The 21,808-nt window shown below is 36.6% G+C and overlaps 1 protein-coding gene across 2 annotated transcripts in view; it reads left to right on the top strand.

The window, feature by feature from the left end:
* RPS6KA6 (ribosomal protein S6 kinase A6) overlaps positions 1 to 21,808 on the top strand; it is a 223,171-nt gene that overhangs the window by 98,888 nt on the left and 102,475 nt on the right. The window lies entirely within an intron of this gene.

Raw genomic sequence — 21,808 nt, 5'->3', positions numbered from 1 at the left:
GGCTTATTTAACTAGCATAATTATTTGAGATTCATTCAAGTTGTGGCGTGCATCAGTAGTTCATTTTTATTGCTGAGTGGTATTCCACTGTATAGGTACACAATGATTTGTCTATTCATTAACTTGTTGATGGATATACATTTTTCAATTTTTGGGTAATACTAATAGAGCTACTAGAAACGTTCATGTATGGACATTTTTTTTTTTTCATGGTTAAATATCTAAGAATACAATGACTGGGTTATATAGTAGGTCTATATTTTTAACTTAAAGATACTGTCAATCTATTTTCCAAAGAGGTTGTATAATTTTTACATTCTCACCAGCAGTATATGAGAGTTGCAGTTGTTCCACATTCTTACCAACACTTGGTATGGTCAGTCTTGTTTTAATTTTGTATATCTGATAAGTGTATGGTGACCTTATTGTGGTTTTGAATTTTTATAGCCCTAATGATTAATGATGTTGAACATCTCTTCATGTGCTTATTTGACATGTATTTTTTTTTTTTTTTTTTTGGATAAAATATCTGTTTTAAAATCTTGGCCCATTTTTATTGGGTATTTTTAGTTACTGAATTTTGAAAGTCTTTATATATTTTGAATGCTAGGTCCTTTATCATGTATGTTTGAAAATGTTTTCTTCTGATCTGTTGTTTATCCTTTCATTCTCTTTAACAGTGTTTTTCAAAAAGCAGAAGTTCTTAGTTTTGATGTCTAATTTATAATACTTTTTTCCTTTTATGAATGATAGTTTTTGGTGTCCTCTTTAATGAATGTTTGCCTCATCCCAGGTCACAAAGATTTTCACTTATGTTTTCTAGAAGTTTTCAAGTTTTTGGTTTTATATTTATGTTTATAATCAATTTTGAGTTCCTTTTCATATATGATGTTAAGTATGTGTTACAGTCCTTTTTTCACAGTTATCCATATTTTACTGATACATAAGAATGTTGAACTGTATTTGAGTTTTGAAAATAGAATCCTTTTTATTTCAGGCATTTTTAAAAACATTTAATTTGGAATTTGGGTATAGCCAATTAATAATGTTGTGATAGTTTTCAGGTGAACAGCTGAAGGAACTCAACCATTACATCTTGTCCTCTTTTTGCATATAGATATCTCATTGTTTTAGCATCATCATTGGAAAGACTGTGCTTTCTTCCCCCTTATGGATCACAGTCATTTTTGGCAAGGGGCTTGTGTAACTCAGTGAAACTATGAGCCATACTGTGCAGGGCCATCTAAGATGGATGGGTCATAGTGAAGAGTTCTGACAAAATATAATCCACTGGTGGAAGAAATGGCAAACAGTGCCAATATTCTTGCCTTGAGAATCCCATGAACACTATGAAAAGGGAAAAAAGAAATAGAAGGTTGCACTGGAAATTGAGCCCCCCCCCCCAAGTTTGGAAGGTGTCAATTATGCTATTGGGGAAGAGCAGAGGGCAGTTACTAATAGCTCCAGAAAGAATGAAGCGACTGTGCCAAATTGGAAAAGATGCTCAGTTGTGGGTCTGTTTGGTGGTGAAAGTAAAAGTTTGATTTACAACAGTGTTTCATAGGAACCTGGATGTTATTTCAATGGAAGTTTGACATGGTCAAGCAGAAGATGGTGAGTTTGAACATTGGCATCTTCAGAATCACTGAACTAAAATGGACAGGAATGGGTGTGACCAATATATCTACTACTGTGGGCAAGAATCCCATAGAAGAAATGGAGTAACCCTCATAGTCAACAAAAGAGTCCAAAATGCAGTATTTGGGTTTGATCTCAAAAAAGAATGATCTCGGTTCATTTCCAAGGCAAACCATTCAACATCACAGTAATATAAATCTATGCCCAAACCACTGATGCCAAAGAAGCTGAAGTGGACTGGTTCTATGAAGGCTTACAACACCTTCTAAAACTAACATCAAAAAGATATCTGTCTCATCATAGGGGGATTGCACTGCAAAAGTAGGAAGTCAAGAGATACCCAGAATAACAGACAAGTTTGGAGTACAAAATGAAGCAGGGTGAAGGCTAACAGAGTTTTGTTAAGAGAACATGCTGGTTGTAGCAAACACTTTTTGCCAAAACCAGAGACAACTTTATATGTGGAAATCACCAGATGGTCAATGCCAAAATCAGATTGATGATGTTCTTTGAAGCTTAAGATGGAGAAGCTCTATACAGTCAGGAAAAACAAGACATGGAGCTAACTGTGGCTCAGATCATGAGCTCCTTATTGGAAAATTTAGGCTTAAATTTAAGAAATGGGGAAAAGCACTAGACCATTTAAAGTGTGAGTCGCTCAGTCATGTCTGACTCTTTGTGATCCGATGGACTGTAGCCCACCAGACTCATCTGTCCTTGGGATTCTCCAGGTAAGAATACTGGACTGAGTTGCCGTTCTCTTCTCTAGGACATCTTCCTGACCCAGAGATGGAACCCAGGTATCTTGCATTGCAGGCAGATTCATTACCATCTGAGCCACGAGGGAAGCCATTCGTGTATGACCTAAATCAAATCCCTTCTGATTATGTAGTGGAAGTGAGGAATAAATTTAAGGGATTAGATCTGGTAGACAGAGTGCCTGAAGGATGGGGGTTAGTAACATTGTACAGGAGGCAGTGACCAAAAACTAACCTAAAGAAAAAGATATGCAAGAAGGCAAAGTGGTTCTCCAAAGAGGCTTCACAAATACCTGAGAAAAGAAGAGAAATGAAAGGCAAGGGAGAAAGGGAAAGCTTTATCCAACAGAATGCAAGTTCTAGAGAATAGCACAGAGAGTTAAGAAGGCCTTCTTAAATAAATAATGCAAAGAAATAGAGGAAAACAATAGAATGGGAAAGACTAGAGATCTCTTCAGGAAAACCGGAGATATCAAGGGAACATTTCATGCAAGAATGGACATGATAAAGGACAGAAATTGTAAGGACCTAACAGAAGCAGAAGAGATTAAGAAGAGGTGGCAAGAATACACAAAAACTAGGAAAAATGGCCTTAATGACCCAGATAATCAGAGTGAAGTGGTCACTCATCTAGAGCTATACATCCTGGAGTTTGAAATCACTTGTGTCTTAGGAAGCATTACTGTTAGCAAAGCTGGTAGAAGTGATAGAATTACAGCTCAGCTCTTTCAAATCCTAAAAGATGATGCTGTTAAGGTGCTGAATGCCTTAACAGCTAATTGGAAAACTGCCAGTGGCCACAGAACTGGAAAAGATCAGTTTTCATTCTAATCCCCAAAAAGGACAGTGCCAAAAAATGTTCAAACTACAACACAGCTGCTCTCATTTCACATGCTAGCAAGGTAGTGTTCAAAATCCTTCAAGGTAGGCTTCCACAATACATAAGCCAAGAACTTCCAGATGTATAGGATGGGTTTCAAAGAGGCAGAGGAACCAGAGATCAAATTGCCAACATCCATTGGATCATAGGGAAAGCAAGGAAATTCTAGAAAATCATCTACTTCTATTTCATTGAATATGTGAAAGCTTTTGACTCTGTGGATCACAACAAACTCTGGAAAATTCTTCAAGAGATGGGAATACCACACCACCTTACCTGTCGAGTGAGAAACCTGTATGTGGGTCAAGAATCAACAGTTAGAACCAGACTAGGAACACTGACTGGTTCAAAATTGGGAAGGAGTACATCAAGGCTATATATTGTCACCCTGCTTGTTTAACTTATATGCAGAGTACATCATGCAAAATGCTAGGCTGGATGACTCACAAGCTGGAATCAAGATTGCCAGGAAAGATATCAACAACTTCAAATATGCAGATGATACCACTCTAATGGCATAAAGCAAAGAGGAACTAAAGAGCTTCTTCATGAAGGTAAAGAAGAGAGTGAAGAACCTTCCTTGAAACTCAGTATTCAATAAACTAAGGTCATGGCATTTGGTCCCAACACTTTATGGCAAATAGAAGCGGGGAAAAGGAAAGCCAAGACAGATTTTCTTTTCTTTGGCTCCAGAATCACTGCTGACAGTGACTGCAGCCATGAAATTAAAGATACTTGATCCTTGGAGGAAAGAAGTGACAAACCAAGATAGCATATTAAAAAGCAGAAATATTATTTTGTTGATAAAATCTGTATAGTCAGAGCTATGGTTTTTCCAATAGTCATGTTCAGTTAAGTTCAGTCACTCAGTCATATCTTACTCTTTGTGACCCCATGGACTGCAGCATGCTAGGCTTCCCTGTCCATTACCAACTTCTGGAGCTCACTCAAATTCATGTCCATTGAGTTGATGATGCCATCAAACCGTCTCATCCTCTGTCATCCCCTTCTCCTCCTCCTGCCTTCAATCTTTCCCAGCATCAGAGTGTTTTCACATGAGTTGTTTGTTCACATCAGGTGGCCAAAATATTGGAGTTTCAGCTTTAGCATCAGTCCTTCCAATGAATATTCAGGACTGATTTCCTTTAGGATGGCCTGGTTGGATCTCCTTGCAGTCCAAGGGACTCTCATGAGTCTTCTCCAACACATAGTTCAAAAGCATCAATTCTTTGGCGCTCAGCTTTCTTTAGTCCAACTTTCACATCCATACATAACTACTGGAAAAACCATAGCTTTGACTAGACGGAACTTTCCATAGACGGAACTTTGCTTTTTAATATGCTGTCTAGGTTGGTCATAGCTTTTCTTCTAAGGAGCAAGCATCTTTTAATTTCATGGCTGCAGTCACCATCTACAGTGATTTTGGGGCTCCCAAAAATAAAGTCTCTCACTGTTTTCATTGTTTCCCCATCTATTTGCAATGAAGTGACGGAACCAGGAGCCATGATCTTAGTTTTTTTGAAAATTGATCTTTAAGCCAACTTTTTGACTCTTCTCTTTCACTTTCATCAAGAGGCTCTTTAGTTCTTCGCTTTCTGCCATAAGGGTGGTGTCATCTGCATATCTGAGGTGATTGATATTTCTCTCGGCAATCTTGATTCCAGCTTGTGCTTCATCCAGCCCGGCATTTAGCATGATGTACTCTGCATATAAGATAAATAAGCAGAGTGACAGTATACAGCCTTGACGTACTCCTTTCCCAATTTGGAACCAGTCTGCTGTTCCATGTCTGGTTCTAATTATTGCTTCTTGGCCTGCATACAGATTTCTCAGAAGGCAGGTCAGGTGGTCTGGTATTCCCATCTCTTGAAGAATTTTCCACATTTTGTTGGGATCTGCACAGTACAAGGCTTTGACATAGTTAATAAAGCAGAAGTAGATGTTTTTCTGGAACTCTCTTGCTTTTTTGATGATCCAGCAGATGTTGACAATTTGATCTCTGGTTCCTCTGCCTTTTCTAAATCCAGCTTGAACATCTGGAAGTTCACGGTTCATGTACTATTGAAGCCTAGCATCAAGAATTTTAAGCATTACTTTTTTGGCGTGTGAGATGAGTACAATTTTGTGGTAGTTTGAACATTCTTTGGCATTGCCTTTCTTTGGGATTGGAATGAAAACTGACCTTTTTTAGTCTTGTGGCCACTGCTGAGTTTTCCAAAATTTTTGGCATATTGAGTGCAGCACTTTCACAGCATCATCTTTTAGGATTTGAAATAGCTCAACTGGAATTCTATCACCTCCACTGGCTTTGTTCGCAGTGATGCTTTTACCCACTTGACTTCGCATTCCAGGATGTGTGGCTCTAGGTGAGTGATCATGTCATCGTAGTTATCTGGGTCATGAAGATCTTTTACAGATGTGAAATTTGGACTGTAAAGCAGGCTGAGCACTGACAAATTTATGCTTTCAAATTGTGGTGCTTGAGAAGACTCTTGAGACTCCCTTGGACTGCAAAGAAATCAAACCAGTCAATCCTAAAGGAAATCATCACCTGAATATTCACTGGAAGTCCTGATGCTGAAGCTTCAGGTCTGTGGCCAACTGTTATGAAGGAGCAACTCATTGGAAAAGACCTTGTTGCTGAGGAATGTAGAAGTCAAAGGAGAAGAGGGTGGCAGAGAATGAGATAGTTGAATAATATCACTGGCTCAATGCACATGAATTTCAGCAAACTCTGGAGATAATGAAGGGCAGACGATCCTGGAGTGGTTCTGTTATGGGGCCACAGATTGTCAGACACGATGTAGTACCTGAACAACAATAAAAATGCTTTCTTCATTTAATTACCTTGTGTTTTTTGGTGACAATCAGTTGATCATGTACATGAAGATCTATTAATACATCTAGACACTCTTTTCTGTTTGTCTATCCATATGCAAATACAACACGTTCTTGATTCCTTTATATTTATAAAATATCTATAAATATTTATAAAAGCTCAGGTTGTGCAAGTCCTTGAGGTTTGCTCATCTTTTTCAAAGTTGTTTTGCCTCTTCTAGATCTTTTGCATTTCCATATTGATTTAAAAAGTAGTTTTTCACTGGACAAAAATGCCTGCTGGGATTTTGATTGGGATTGTGCTGATTCTATAGTTCAGTTTGTATATAATTGACATTTTCAGTGTTGAGTCTTCTAATCCATGAAGATAGTATCTCTCTCCATTTATTTAAGTCTTTTTAAATTTCTCTCACCAGTATCTTGTCATTTTCAGTATACAGATCTTTTATGTGTTTTGTCAGATTTGTCTCTGAATATTTTTCTTTTTAAAAACTGCCATTGTAAGTGGAATTACTTTCTTAATTTTATTTTCAATGGGTGGAAATACTACTTTTTTTGGATATTGAATTTTGTATTTTAAAATATAACTAAACTTATTTTATCTAGCAGCACTTTGATAGACTACAAATAGAAGTTTCTATGTTTAACCCACATAAGGTGTTTTACTTCTTTTCCATTATGGACTCATTTATTTGTCTTTATAACACTGACTTGACCCTCCAGGTTCTGTTGAAAAGTATTGATAAAAGCAGACATTCTTGCCTTATTTCTGATTTTAGGAGGAAAGCATATTTTCACCATGAATTACAAAGTTATGTTCTTTATCAGATTGAGAAATTTCCCTTCTATTACTAGTTTGTTGAAAGTTTTTATCAGGAATGCATGTTTGATTTTGTAAAACACTTTTTTTTGTTGTTTGTAGTTATTAAGATGATGATCGTATGTTTTTTTATTCTTTAATCTTTATTCATTGACTGTACTGGATCTTCATTGCTTTGCACCGGCTTTCTTTAGTTGTAGTGTGTAGGCTTCCCATTGTGATGCCTTCTTCTGTTGTAGAGCATGGGCTCTAAGGCCCATTTAGGCTTCAGTAGCTGTGGTATGTTGGCTCAGTAGTTACAGCACATGTATTCTAGAGCATGAGCTTAGTGGCTGTGGCATACAGGACCTAGTTGCCCCACAGCATATAGAATGTCACCAGACCTGTAATCAAACCCTTGTCCCTTGAATTGGCAGGCAGATTCTATACACTGGACCACCAGGCAAGTCCTCTTCTTTAATCTTTTAATATGGTGAATTACATTGAACTAATTGTCACATGTTGAAGCAGTCTTGCATCTGTTGGTGAACTCCATGCAGTCACGATATATTATCCTTTTTGTATATTATTGGATGATATTTACTAAAAGTTTGTTAAGAATTTTTGCATCTATTTTCATGAGAGATATTTGACTATAGTTATTGATCATATATAATTTTGGTGTCAGAGCAATTCTGGTTTCATAGAATGAGTTGGGTAGAATTTTCTCCCCTTCAATTTTCTGCAAAAGCTCAATGTTACATTGTCCTTAAATGATTCGTAGAATTCACTAGTGGGGCTATCTGGACCTGAAGTGTTTTTTAAATGGTACAGTGTTTAACTATAAATTCAGTTTTTTAAAAGTTACTTGGGGTTATTCAGTTCATCTTTTCTTTTTAAATGAGTTTTAGTATCTTATGTCTTTTAAGGAATTTATGCATTTCATCAGAGTTAACAAATTCATTGGCATAAAGTTGTTCATAGTATCCTCTTGTTATGATTTTTATAGGTATAGAATCATTATTGTTGTTGATATCATCATGCCTAATATTGGTATTTTGTGTCTTCTCCTTTTTCTTTCTTGCTTAGGCTTGGTAGATTGTTACCAATTTTATTGTTCTTCTCAAAGAACCCAGAGCTTTTGGTTTCAGTGATTTTTCTGTATTGTATTTCTTCTGTTTTCTACTTCTACTTTAATCTTTATTATTTCATTTTTTTTCTGCTTAATTTGTGTTTCACTAGCTTTTCTGGTTTTTAAGATGGATATAGAAGTTATTGATTTAAGACTTTTGCTTCTTTTCTAATATAAGTGTGTAGTGTTATAACTTTCACTCTAAATACTAATTTAGTATCTCACAAATTTTGAATTGTGATGCTTTTATTTTTCTTTAGTTCCACATGTTTTCCAATTTCCTTTTATTTCTTCTTCGACTCATAGGCTATTTACAAGTATGCAAATTAATTTTAAAATATTTAGGCAGCTTCCAGATAAATTTCTATTATTGATTTCTACTTAAATTTTATTTTAGTCAAACAGCACAGTTTTATGGCTTGAATTCCCTTAAATTCACTTAAATTGTTTTATGCTTCACAATATGGTATATCTTGGTAAATTGTTCAATGTGTACTTGAGAAGAATGTGTATTATGATTTGGGGTACTGGAAAGTTCTGTAAATGTCAGTTAGATTAAGTTGTTTGATAGTTGGTATTTTTCCTAACTTTCTGTCTGTATGCCTTAAAAATTTTTAAGAGACAATGGCTCAAACTTTGACTATAATTATGGATTTATCTGTTTCTTTTTGAATCTCTGTCAAATTTTGCTTCATATATTTCAAAGTTTCGTTATTAAGTGCATAAACCTTAGGATTGTCATTCCATCTTAGTGAATTTACCCTGTATCATTATGAGATGACTGACTTTATCCTTGCTAATATTCTTTGCTTTGAAATCTACATTGATATTAATCCAGGTTTTTAAAAAATTATTGTTACTTTGGTATAGTGTTTTTCATATTTTTATTTAATTTATTTGTCTTTATATTTATTTTTTTTTTAATTTTATTTTATTTTTAAATTTTACATAATTGTATTAGTTTTGCCAAATATCAAAATGAATCCGCCACAGGTATACATGTGTTCCCCATCCCGAACCCTCCTCCCTCCTCCCTCCCCATACCATCCCTCTGGGCCGTCCCAGTGCACCAGCCCCAAGCATCCAGCATCATGCATCGAACCTGGACTGGCAACTCGTTTCCTACATGATATTTTACATGTTTCATTGCCATTCTCCCAAATCTTCCCACCCTCTCCCTCTCCCACAGAGTCCATAAGACTGTTCTATACATCAGTGTCTCTTTTGCTGTCTCGTACACTGGGTTATTGTTACCATCTTTCTAAATTCCATATATATGCGTTAGTATACTGTATTTATGTTTTTCCTTCTGGCTTACTTCACTCTGTATAATAGGCTCCAGTTTCATCCACCTCATTAGAACTGATTCAAATGTATTCTTTTTAATGGCTGAGTAATACTCCATTGTGTGTATGTACCACAGCTTTCTTATCCATTCATCTGCTGATGGACATCTAGGTTGCTTCCATGTCTTGGCTATTATAAACAGTGCTGCGATGAACATTGGGGTACACGTGTCTCTTTCCCTTCTGGTTTTCTCAGTGTGTATGCCCAGCAGTGGGGTTGCTGGATCATAAGGCAGTTCTATTTCCAGTTTTTTAAGGAATCTCCACACTGTTCTCCATAGTGGCTGTACTAGTTTGCATTCCCACCAACAGTGTAAGAGGGTTCCCTTTTCTCCACACCCTCTCCAGCATTTATTATTTGTAGACTTTTGGATCGCAGCCATTCTGACTGGTGTGAAATGGTACCTCATAGTGGTTTTGATTTGCATTTCTCTGATAATGAGTGATGTTGATCATCTTTTCATGTGTTTGTTAGCCATCTGTATGTCTTTTTTGGAGAAGTGTCTATTTAGTTCTTTGGCCCATTTTTTGATTGGGTCGTTTATTTTTCTGGAGTTGAGCTGTAGGAGTTGCTTGTATATTTTTGAGATTAGTTGTTTGTCGGTTGCTTCATTTGCTATTATTTTCTCCCATTCTGAAGGCTGTCTTTTCACCTTGCTAATAGTTTCCTTTGATGTGCAGAAGCTTTTAAGGTTAATTAGGTCCCATTTGTTTATTTTTGCTTTTATTTCCAATATTCTGGGAGGTGGGTCATAGAGGATCCTGCTGTGATGTATGTCGGAGAGTGTTTTGCCTATGTTCTCCTCTAGGAGTTTTATAGTTTCTGGTCTTACGTTTAGATCTTTAATCCATTTTGAGTTTATTTTTGTGTATGGTGTTAGAAAGTGGTCCAGTTTCATTCTTTTACAAGTGGTTGACCAGATTTCCCAGCACCACTTGTTAAAGAGATTGTCTTTAATCCATTGTATATTCTTGCCTCCTTTGTCGAAGATAAGGTGTCCATATGTGTGTGGATTTATCTCTGGGCTTTCTATTTTATTCCATTGATCAATATTTCTGTCTTTGTGCCAGTACAATACTGTCTTGATAACTGTGGCTTTGTAGTAGAGCCTGAAGTCAGGTAGGTTGATTCCTCCAGTTCCATTCTTCTTTCTCAAGATTGCTTTGGCTATTCGAGGTTTTTTGTATTTCCATACAAATTGTGAAATTATTTGTTCTAGCTCTGTGAAGAATACTGTTGGTAGCTTGATAGGGATTGCGTTGAATCTATAAATTGCTTTGGGTAGTATACTCATTTTCACTATATTGATTCTTCCAATCCATGAACATGGTATATTTCTCCATCTATTAGTGTCCTCTTTGATTTCTTTCACCAGTGTTTTATAGTTTTCTATATATAGGTCTTTAGTTTCTTTAGGTAGATATATTCCTAAGTATTTTATTCTTTCCGTTGCAATGGTGAATGGAATTGTTTCCTTAATTTCTCTTTCTGTCTTCTCATTATTAGTGTATAGGAATGCAAGGGATTTCTGTGTGTTGATTTTATATCCTGCAACTTTACTGTAGTCATTGATTATTTCTAGTAATTTTCTGGTGGACTCTTTAGGGTTTTCTATGTAGAGGATCATGTCATCTGCAAATAGTGAGAGTTTTACTTCTTCTTTTCCAATTTGGATTCCTTTTATTTCTTTTTCTGCTCTGATTGCTGTGGCCAAAACTATGTTGAATAGTAATGGTGAAAGTGGGCACCCTTGTCTTGTTCCTGACTTTAGAGGAAATGCTTTCAATTTTTCACCATTGAGGATAATGTTTGCTGTGGGTTTGTCATATATAGCTTTTATTATGTTGAGGTATGTTCCTTCTATTCCTGCTTTCTGGAGAGTTTTTATCATAAATGGATGTTGAATTTTGTCAAAGGCTTTCTCTGCATCTATTGAGATAATCATATGGTTTTTATTTTTCAATTTGTTAATGTGGTGTATTACATTGATTGATTTGCGGATATTGAAGAATCCTTGCATCCCTGGGATAAAGCCCACTTGATCATGGTGTATGATCTTTTTAATGTGTTGTTGGATTCTGATTGCTAGAATTTTGTTAAGGATTTTTGCATCTATGTTCATCAGTGATATTGGCCTGTAGTTTTCTTTTTTTGTGGGATCTTTGTCAGGTTTTGGTATTAGGGTGATGGTGGCCTCATAGAATGAGTTTGGAAGTTTACCTTCCTCTGCAATTTTCTGGAAGAGTTTGAGCAGGATAGGTGTTAGCTCTTCTCTAAATTTTTGGTAGAATTCAGCTGTGAAGCCGTCTGGACCGGGGCTTTTGTTTGCTGGAAGATTTTTGATTACAGTTTCAATTTCCATGCTTGTGATGGGTCTGTTAAGATTTTCTATTTCTTCCTGGTCCAGTTTTGGAAAGTTGTACTTTTCTAAGAATTTGTCCATTTCTTCCACGTTGTCCATTTTATTGGTATATAATTGTTGATAGTAGTCTCTTATGATCCTTTGTATTTCTGTGTTGTCTGTTGTGATCTCTCCATTTTCGTTTCTAATTTTGTTGATTTGATTTTTCTCCCTTTGTTTCTTGATGAGTCTGGCTAATGGTTTGTCAATTTTATTTATCCTTTCAAAGAACCAGCTTTTGGTTTTGTTGATTTTCGCTATGGTCTCTTTTGTTTCTTTTGCATTTATTTCTGCTCTAATTTTTAAGATTTCTTTCCTTCTACTAACCCTGGGGTTCTTCATTTCTTCCTTTTCTAGTTGCTTTAGGTGTAGAGTTAGGTTATTTATTTGACTTTTTTCTTGTTTCTTGAGGTGTGCCTGTATTGCTATGAACTTTCCCCTTAGGACTGCTTTTACCGTGTCCCACAGGTTTTGGGTTGTTGTGTTTTCATTTACATTCGTTTCTATGCAAATTTTGATTTCCTTTTTGATTTCTTCTGTGATTTGTTGGTTATTCAGCAGCGTGTTGTTCAGCCTCCATATGTTGGAATTTTTAATAGTTTTTCTCCTGTAATTGAGATCTAATCTTACTGCATTGTGGTCAGGAAAGATGCTTGGAATGATTTCTATTTTTTTGAATTTACCAAGGCTAGCTTTATGGCCCAGGATGTGATCTATCCTGGAGAAGGTTCCATGTGCGCTTGAGAAAAAGGTGAAATTCATTGTTTTGGGATGAAATGACCTATAGATATCAATTAGGTCTAACTGGTCTATTGTATCGTTTAAAGTTTGTGTTTCTTTGTTAATTTTCTGTTTAGTTGATCTATCCATAGGTGTAAGTGGGGTATTAAAGTCTCCCACTATTATTGTGTTATTGTTAATTTCTCCTTTCATACTTGTTAGCATTTGTCTTACGTACTGTGGTGCTCCCGTGTTGGGTGCATATATATTTATAATTGTTATATCTTCTTCTTGGATTGATCCTTTGATCATTATGTAGTGACCTTCTTTGTCTCTTTTCACAGCCTTTGTTTTAAAGTCTATTTTATCTGATATGAGTATTGCTACTCCTGCTTTCTTTTGGTCCCTATTTGCATGGAAAATCTTTTTCCAGCCCTTCACTTTCAGTCTGTATGTGTCCCCTGTTTTGAGGTGGGTCTCTTGTAGACAACATATGTAGGGGTCTTGTTTTTGTATCCATTCAGCCAGTCTTTGTCTTTTGGTTGGGGCATTCAACCCATTTACATTTAAGGTAATTACTGATAAGTATGTTCCCGTTGCCATTTACTTTATTGTTTTGGGTTCGAGTTTATACACCGTTTTTGTGTTTCCTGTCTAGAGAATATCCTTTAGTATTTGTTGGAGAGCTGGTTTGGTGGTGCAGAATTCTCTCAGCTTTTGCTTGTCTGAAAAGCTTTTGATTTCTCCTTCATACTTGAATGAGATCCTTGCTGGCTACAATAATCTGGGCTGTAGGTTATTTTCTTTCATCATTTTAAGTATGTCTTGCCATTCCCTCCTGGCTTGAAGAGTTTCTATTGAAAGATCAGCTGTTATCCTTATGGGAATTCCCTTGTGTGTTATTTGTTGTTTTTCCCTTGCTGCTTTTAATATTTGTTCTTTGTGTTTGATCTTTGTTAATTTGATTAATATGTGTCTTGGGGTGTTTCTCCTTGGGTTTAACCTGTTTGGTACTCTCTGGGTTTCTTGGACTTGGGTGATTATTTCCTTCCCCATTTTAGGGAAGTTTTCCACTATTATCTCCTCAAGTATTTTCTCATGGTCTTTCTTTTTGTCTTCTTCTTCTGGAACCCCTATGATTCGAATGTTGTAGCGTTTAATATTGTCCTGGAGGTCTCTGAGATTGTCCTCATTTCTTTTAATTCGTTTTTCTTTTATCCTCTCTGATTCATTTATTTCTACCATTCTATCTTCTAATTCACTAATCCTGTCTTCTGCCTCTGTTATTCTACTATTTGTTGCCTCCAGAGTGTTTTTAATTTCACTTATTGCATTATTCATTATATATTGACTCTTTTTTATTTCTTCTAGGTCCTTGTTAAACCTTTCTTGCATCTTCTCAATCCTTGTCTCCAGGCTATTTATCTGTGATTCCATTTTAGTTTCAAGATTTTGGATCAATTTCACTATCATTATTCGGAATTCTTTATCAGGTAGATTCCCTATCTCTTCCTCTTTTGTTTGGTTTGGTGGGCATTTATGCTGTTCCTTTATCTGCTGAGTATTCCTCTGTCTCTTCATCTTGTTTAAATTGCTGAGTTTGGGGTGTCCTTTCTGTATTCTGGCAGTTTGTGGAGTTCTCTTTATTGTGGCGTTTCCTCACTGTGTGTGGGTTTGTACAGGTGGCTTGTCAAGGTTTCCTGGTTAGGGAAGCTTGTGTCGGTGTTCTGGTGGGTGGAGCTGTATTTCTTCTCTCTGGAGTGCAATGAAATGTCCAGTAATGAGTTATGAGATGTCTATAGTTTTGGGGTGACTTTGGGCAGCCTGTATCTTGAAGCTCAGGGCTGTGTTCCTTTGTTGCTGGAGAATTTGCTTGGTATGTCTTGCCCTGAAACTTATTGGCCCTTGTGTGGTGCTTGGTTTCAGTGTCGGTATGGAGGCATTTGATGAGCTCCTGTCAATGAATGTTCCTTGGAGTCAGGAGTTCCCTGGAGTCAGGGTTTGGACTTAAGTCTCCTGCTTCTGATTATCGGTCTTATTTTTACAGTAGTTTCAAAACTTCTCCTTCTATACAGCACCATTGATAAAACATCTACATTAAAGATGATAAGTTTCTCTACAGTGAGGGTCACTCAGAGAGGTTCACAGGGTTACATGGAGAAGAGAAGAGGGAGGAGGGAGTTAGAGGTGACCCAAATGAGATGAGGTGAATCAATAGTGGAGAGAGTGGGCTAGCCAGTAGTCACTTCCTTATGTGCACTCCACAACTGGACCACTCAGAGATGTTCATGGGGTTATACAGAGAAGAGAAGAAGGAGGAAGGTAACAGAGGTGGCCAGAAGGATAAAAGGGGGGAATGAAAAGGAGTGAGACAGATCCAGCCAGTAATCAGTTCCCTAAGTGTTCTCCACCGTCTGGAACACACAGAAATTCACAGAGTTGGGTAGAGTAGAGAGGGGTTAGGGAGGAGACACAGGCGACCTGGTGGAGAAAAAGGAGGGTCCAAAGGGAGAGAGAGCAGTCAAGCCAGTAATCTCACTCCCTAGTGAAAAATGGGTCCTGAAGATTGGGTCCTTAAAGGTACAAAATTGGTAACAAATACATATAAGCAAAAATTAAAAATCTAGAGTAGAGTTTGGAATTTTAAAAATACGATGTTAAAGAAAAGAAGAAGGAAAAGAAAGAGAGAAAGAACGAACAAACAAAAACAAACAAGGTCGCGAAAATTATAAAGAAAGTACAGGTACAAAATTGATAACTAATACCAGAAAGCGAAAATTAAAAATCTAGAGTAGAGTTTGGAATTTCAAAAATAGGATGTTAAAGAAAAGAAGAAGGAAAAGAAAGAGAGAAAAAACGAACAAACAAAAACAAACAAGGTCACGAAAATTATAAAGAAAGTACAGGTACAAAATTGATAACTAATACCAGAAAGCAAAAATTAAAAATCTAGAGTAGAGTTTGGAATTTCAAAAATAGAATGTTAAAAAAAAAAAAAGAAGAAGAAGAAGAAAAATAAAGAGAGAAAACAAACAAACAAATACGAACAATGTCACAAAAATTATAAACAAAATACAGGTACAAAATTGATATCAAATACCAAAAAGCATAAATTAAAAATCTAGAGTAAAGTTTGGAATTTCAGATATACAATGTTATATAAAAGAAGAAGAGAAAGAAACAGAGAAGAAGAAAAAAAAAAAAAGTCACAGAAATTATATATAAAAAAAAACTATAGGTACAAAATTGATAACATATACCAAAAAGCGAAAATTAAAAATCTAGAGTAGAGTTTGGAATTTCAAAAATACAATGTTAAAGAAAAGAAGAAAAAAACAAACAAACAAAAAAAAAACCAAGGTCAAAAAATTATAAAATATATATATATGAAGTTTGCTGAAGAAGAAAAAAATAGGGTCTTTTTTTTTTTTTTGCAAGGTAATAGGATATAAAAGTGAAAATTAAAGGAACAATAGAGGACTTAAATTTTTTTTTTTTAATTAAAAAAAAAAGAAAGAATGATCGTAAAAATAATAAAAATATATCTAGGACTTTTTTGTTTTTTTTTTTGTGGGTGTTGTGGGTTCAGTTCATTTTTGGCTAGTTCCTTGGTCAGATTTATATTTCTCAAGATCTATAGGCCCCTTCCTATGTAGTCCGTAGTAACCACAGGGTTTTGATCTATTGCCTGTAGCTTCCAAGGCGTTTCCCTCTGTTATAACTTCTTCTGTTTGCTAGTCTCTTCAGTATCTGGTTTCCGCCCTGACTCAAAGGGCACGGTGGAGGACACTTTTTTTTTTTTTTTAGGCTTACTTGTTCAGTCGCGCTGTGAGGAGGGAGGGAGGGATGCTGCAAACAAATAACACTGGCGTGGGCTCGCAGTGCCTCAGCCGCCCTGGGTCTGCCCCCGCTCACGGCGCGTGTAGCCTCCCTGTCCACACTGCTCGGACTCTAGGTTGTTCCGCCGGGAACAATCCGAGGCTGGCCCTGGGCTGCATGCACCTTCCAGGTCCAAGCCGCTCAGGTTCAGGCACTCGGGTAGTCCTCAGAGGCGCAGACTCAGTTGGGCCTGCGTTTTGTGCTCTTCCCAGGTCCGAGCGCCAATTTGCTCTTCCCAGGCGAGCGCCAATGCTGCGACTTATCGCCTCCCCGCCACTCGGTTATCTGGATGTAAAACCGGCGCACCTTCTCAGGCAGATGTTGACCGTCCAAACCCCCAAGAAGTTTTAGTTAGCAAAGAAGCCTGCTTACAATTTTATAGATAATGTCTCTCTGGGGCTGCGATTGCCCCCTTCCGGCTCTGGCTGCCTGTCACCGGAGGGGGAAGGTCTGCAGCCGGCTATCTCTGTTCAGTCCTTTGTTCCGTGCGCGGGCCTGGCGGTCTTAGGTTAGGGCTGGCTTTTCGTGTGGTAGATATCCCACAATCTGGTTTGCTAGCCCAAATTATTTCGCTCAGATAGCGCTCAGGGTATTCAGGCCAGATTCTTACTCTCAGCGATGCAGCCCACGCCGCGCCTCCCTGCCCAGCCCTGGTTTGCTAATGGCGGATGCAGGCGTCTGCGCTGCTTCTCTGCTGGGGGAGTTACCGTAGGGCTCGCAATCTGCGAGTTTTAAATTGTTTATTTATTTTTTCTCCCTGTTATGTTGCCCTCTGTGCTTCCAAAGCTCGGCACAGATTCAGCAGTGAGAAGGTTTCCTGATGTTTGGAAACTTCTCTCTTTTTAAGATTCCCTTCCCGGGACGGAACTCCGTCCCTCCCTCTTTTGTCTCTTTTTTTTTGTTTTTAATATTTTTTCCTACCTCCTTTCGAAGAGTTGGGTTGCTTTTCTGGGTGCCTGATGTCCTCTGCCGGCATTCAGAAGTTGTTTTGTGGAATTTACTCGACGTTTAAATGCTCTTTTGATGAATTTGTGGGGGAGAAAGTGTTCTCCCCGTCCTACTCCTCCGCCATCTTGGCTCCTCCCCTTGTCTTTATATTTAATGTGCAGTACTTAAGGCAGCATATAATTATCTTATTTTTTATACAGTCTGAAAATTTATGCTTTTTAATAGGTGTGTCAGACTTGTTACGTTTAATATGATTATTGATATGATTGGGTTTAAATTGCCCATCTTACTATTGGTGGGTTTTTTTTTGGTTCCATCTGTTCTTTTATTTCTCTCTTTTTTATTTTTTTAATATAAATTTATTTATTTTAATTAGAGGCTAATTACTTTACAATATTGTATTGGTTTTGCCATACATCAACATGAATCTGCCATGGATGTACACGTATTCTCTTTTTCTCTGCTATCTTTTTATCTTCAGTTAGCTTTTTATCAAAATAACATTTTGTTGTGTTATTTTAGTAGTTCTTTTAGGGTTTGTAGTATAAATCTTTAACTCAGCAGTCAGGAATCTATAGTCTCAGGCCAAATATGGGCTGCTGATATTTTTTGTAAATAAAGTTTTATTGTAACATAACCACACCCATGTGTTTAACTATTGTCTATGGTTGCTTTTGTGCTTCAATGGCAGCATAATTGTATGGTCAGTTGTACTTAATTTTATTAAATTTAATTTTCTTGTACTCTAGATACTTGTGTTTTCTTACAAAGTATTTAGCTTTGTTCTGGGATGCAGTTAACCTGTTGAGTCTTGCCTTTAACTTTATTATGTGAGACAAGAGCAGAATTTAGGACTAATTTTTTTCTAGTACTGAAATGACTCTTCTTATTACTCTAACCAACACCCTATCAGTTATGTGATTTTTCACTCTCATTTGTGGGTACAGGACTTATCCTAGTCCTTTGTGAGCTCTGTGGTTTCTTTCTTTTTTTTTTTTTTTTTTTAATTTACTGTTGTTCCTTTCTTGAACTCAGGTAGTTTCCTTAGATCTATAAATAGTAATTTTTCATGGATGACAGACATCCTGAAATTCACCTTGTTAGGTGATGGATATTTTTATATTTTGGTTTTTGTATTTCTCTAAATATTATTGAACTTTGTTCTGGAATTTGTGTAGTTTACTGTGAACTAGTTTATTTCAGGTTGTTTAACTGGACCAGAGCAACATTTAATCAATGGTTGATTTTACTGTACTTGGAAACAAAATCCATTTGATTCCTACATCCAGTGCCCTGTGAATTACAAAGTTTTCTGCTCTCTTTGGAGGTAACATGAACCATTCCTGACCCTGTATGAGTTCCATGGATTAGTCCCTCTAATCCTTTCATTGATTATTTTCCTGGCTCAGGTTAGTTTCCTCACTCACAAATGCTGAGTACTTGAGGGAGACCATCTATATAACTCTATAGTTCTCTGTGTAATTATCTCTTCTGTACTCTGTCTTGTGAATTCTCTCCATCATGTCTCCCCAGTCTCTCAGATCCGTCTCATCAACTTAGGAGTCTTCCAGGCTCTGCCTGACTTTACCCTCCTTGCATTACTGCCTAGAAACTCTTTATAGATAGTAAGCTAGGACACTGTAGACTGTTTCTATCTCTCAGTATTCACTGTCCTTTGTTTCCTGATGTCTAATGTCTTGAAAAGTGTCATTTCATATATTTTGTCCTGTGTTTAGTTGTTTCAAATGGGAGATTAAATCCTTCCCTTATCTACTTCATTTTGTCTTGAACTGATAGTCTAAGAATAAGTAGAATTTTAATTGGGTGGTAGTGATTCAACATCTCACTTCCAGAATTAAAATTTTGAATGTGGGAGAGCTACTGTTGATTCCCAGAGCTCTAGAACTTGCTGTAAGAACGGAACACTGTGCTTTCGGGATGCTAGCCGTTGCTTAAATGGCTGAGGTCTCTGGATTGTATCTGTTTATCTCCAATGTAGAACATTCCATGCACAAACATAGACTGTGACTTTCATGTATTGTTTATTATAGAACAGAATTCTCTGTGTGACAGGGTCTGTCTAGGACGCTGTCCCAGAGGGTTGTTAAAGGACCTTATTTTTTTTAATTTTTTAATGTAAATTTATTTAATTGGAAGTTAATTACTTTACAATATTGTATTGGTTTTGCCATACATCAACATGAATCCGCCACAGGTATACACGTGTTCCCCATCCCGAACCCCCCTCCCTCCTCCCTCCCTGTACCATCCCTCTGGGTCTATTAAAACCTGGTTCCTAGATATAGAGGGACAACAGTGAAAGGTTGTTGTTGAACCACGCAAAGACACCGGGATTCTTGGCCTCCGGAGGAGAATTCAATCTGGGGCCAGAGATGAGGCTCGATCACTCAGAGCTTTTGTGTAATAAAGTTTTATTAAAGTATAAAGGAGATAGAGAAAGCTTCTGACATAGGCATCAGAAGGGGGCAGAAAGAGTACCCCCTTGCTAGTGTTAGCAATGAAATTATATACTCTCTAATTAGTTATTACAGTGAATCAAAAGTATATCTGGAGGTTGTAAAGACCTCACTAGACCTACTCCCATAATTTACATTTTAAGATAACAGGATTAGCCAGAAGGTTTTTTCCAGAGACTGTCCTCAAGCAGTATACATTATTGTTATATAATCTTAAGGAATGTAGAGGGGAAAAAAAAGTTTGTCCTTTCTTCTTCCTTGAGAATTCCAGAACCCTCTCTCCTTGGGGACCCCTAGACTTCTTACCAACCTGCCTGGGAAATGACCCTCTCAACAGTATTAACAGTTGTTCATGATTTCTTATGTTAGACTGTAGAAGTGACAAGAATAATTGAGATATTCTTACTTGTAGTTGTTTTTGATTTTCTTTTAAACTCTTCAGACCTCTATTCTCGATGTGAGACTATCTAAACTCATACTAGCACAGAAATGCAGTTAGTAAGTTTTGATTCCTAAGTCTGGAATATTAGGTAATAACAAGCATTTAAAATTCATTTTCCAAAGACAATAAATTAGTATAATCATTAAACAGGCTTCTAAGAAATGATTTAATGGTTACTTCTATAGACAGCTTGTTAATAAGTTTTTTTTTTTTAATTGGTTTTACTTCATGTATCTGTACAAAAAAGCTGCTATATCATATCACCAAAAATGAGAACTTACTTACTGTTTAAGTCTTAGAAAGACACTTTTAAAAATACATTTTTGTATGTGTTAATATATATGTTTTAAAGGGAATGACACCTCCCCCAAATTTCTTTCCTTGCAAACACACACACATGCGTGCACACACACACACCTCTCTCTGAGGCCATACCATATTTTGCTAATGTCAAGAAAATATAATGGGATGAATGACTGATAATTATAAAGCTGCTAGTTCTTCCAAAATTAACTTGTAGACCTAACAAGATTTCAAACAAAGTCCCAACAGGAATTCTTGTATGAAGTTGAAAGATGATTTTATCAGTGTCCTTGGAAAAGTAAATGAAAAGAACTAAGATGTTTTGAAAATAAAGAACACCCTCTCCTAGCTCTATCACTTGTTTAAAACCTTATAAGGCTGCTACTATAAGCAAACCGTCGTAGTATCAACACAAGATTAGAAACATACTGCATATTCCAGGAAAATTCTGGTATATGTGATTTATCATATATTATAATAGAAGAAGAATCACAAGTTAATGGCAAAGAGATTGATTGTTCAGTAAACAGTATATGAGAAATTGGTTAGATATTTCAGAAAGAAAAAAAACATTTTAAATTATCACTACCACATACAAGGATAAATCTTACTTGCATTGAAGAGGTAAAATCTGGAAAAAATTTCATCCTGAAAGAAAATGTAGCTGAATATGTAGTTGATTGAGGAATACATGACAGCCCACTCTAGTATTCATGCCTGGAGAATCCCCATGTACAGAGGAGCCTGGTGGGTTACAGTACGTGGGGTCACAAAGAGTCGGACATGGCTGAGCAGCTAAGCACAGCACAGCACATGTAGTTGATTATTAAATGGAGGTCTCCTTGATCATGAAAGTGATGAAGTAAAATCATACAGAAATTATATATAAATTTGTGTACATAAAATTAAGAATTACTCAACATCAAAAACCATCACAAAGTGGGGAATATACCTACATGTAATATGATGAACTGACATTTTTGTTATTTAAATAATTTTTACCAATTGAAAAAAAACAGTAAATAATGGGAAATAGGCAAAAACATTACTGATAATTCACTAAAAAATTAGAAAGGTCATTAGACATGGAAAAATATAAAGCCTAAGAATAAAATTTTAAGACAGTGGATACCATCTTTATCAGTTTATAAAAGATTTTTTAAAGGGTAATTTTCAGTGCTGCCATGACTATGGTAAGACATGTGCTTTCGTAAGCTGCTGATGGAAGTGTAAATTATTGTAACCC

This window comes from Bos indicus x Bos taurus, chromosome X, assembly GCF_003369695.1.
Source record: "Bos indicus x Bos taurus breed Angus x Brahman F1 hybrid chromosome X, Bos_hybrid_MaternalHap_v2.0, whole genome shotgun sequence".
NCBI lineage: Eukaryota > Metazoa > Chordata > Mammalia > Artiodactyla > Bovidae > Bos > Bos indicus x Bos taurus.
The sequence above is the reverse complement of the archived record's forward strand: the minus strand, read 5'-3'. Positions and strand labels throughout refer to the sequence as shown.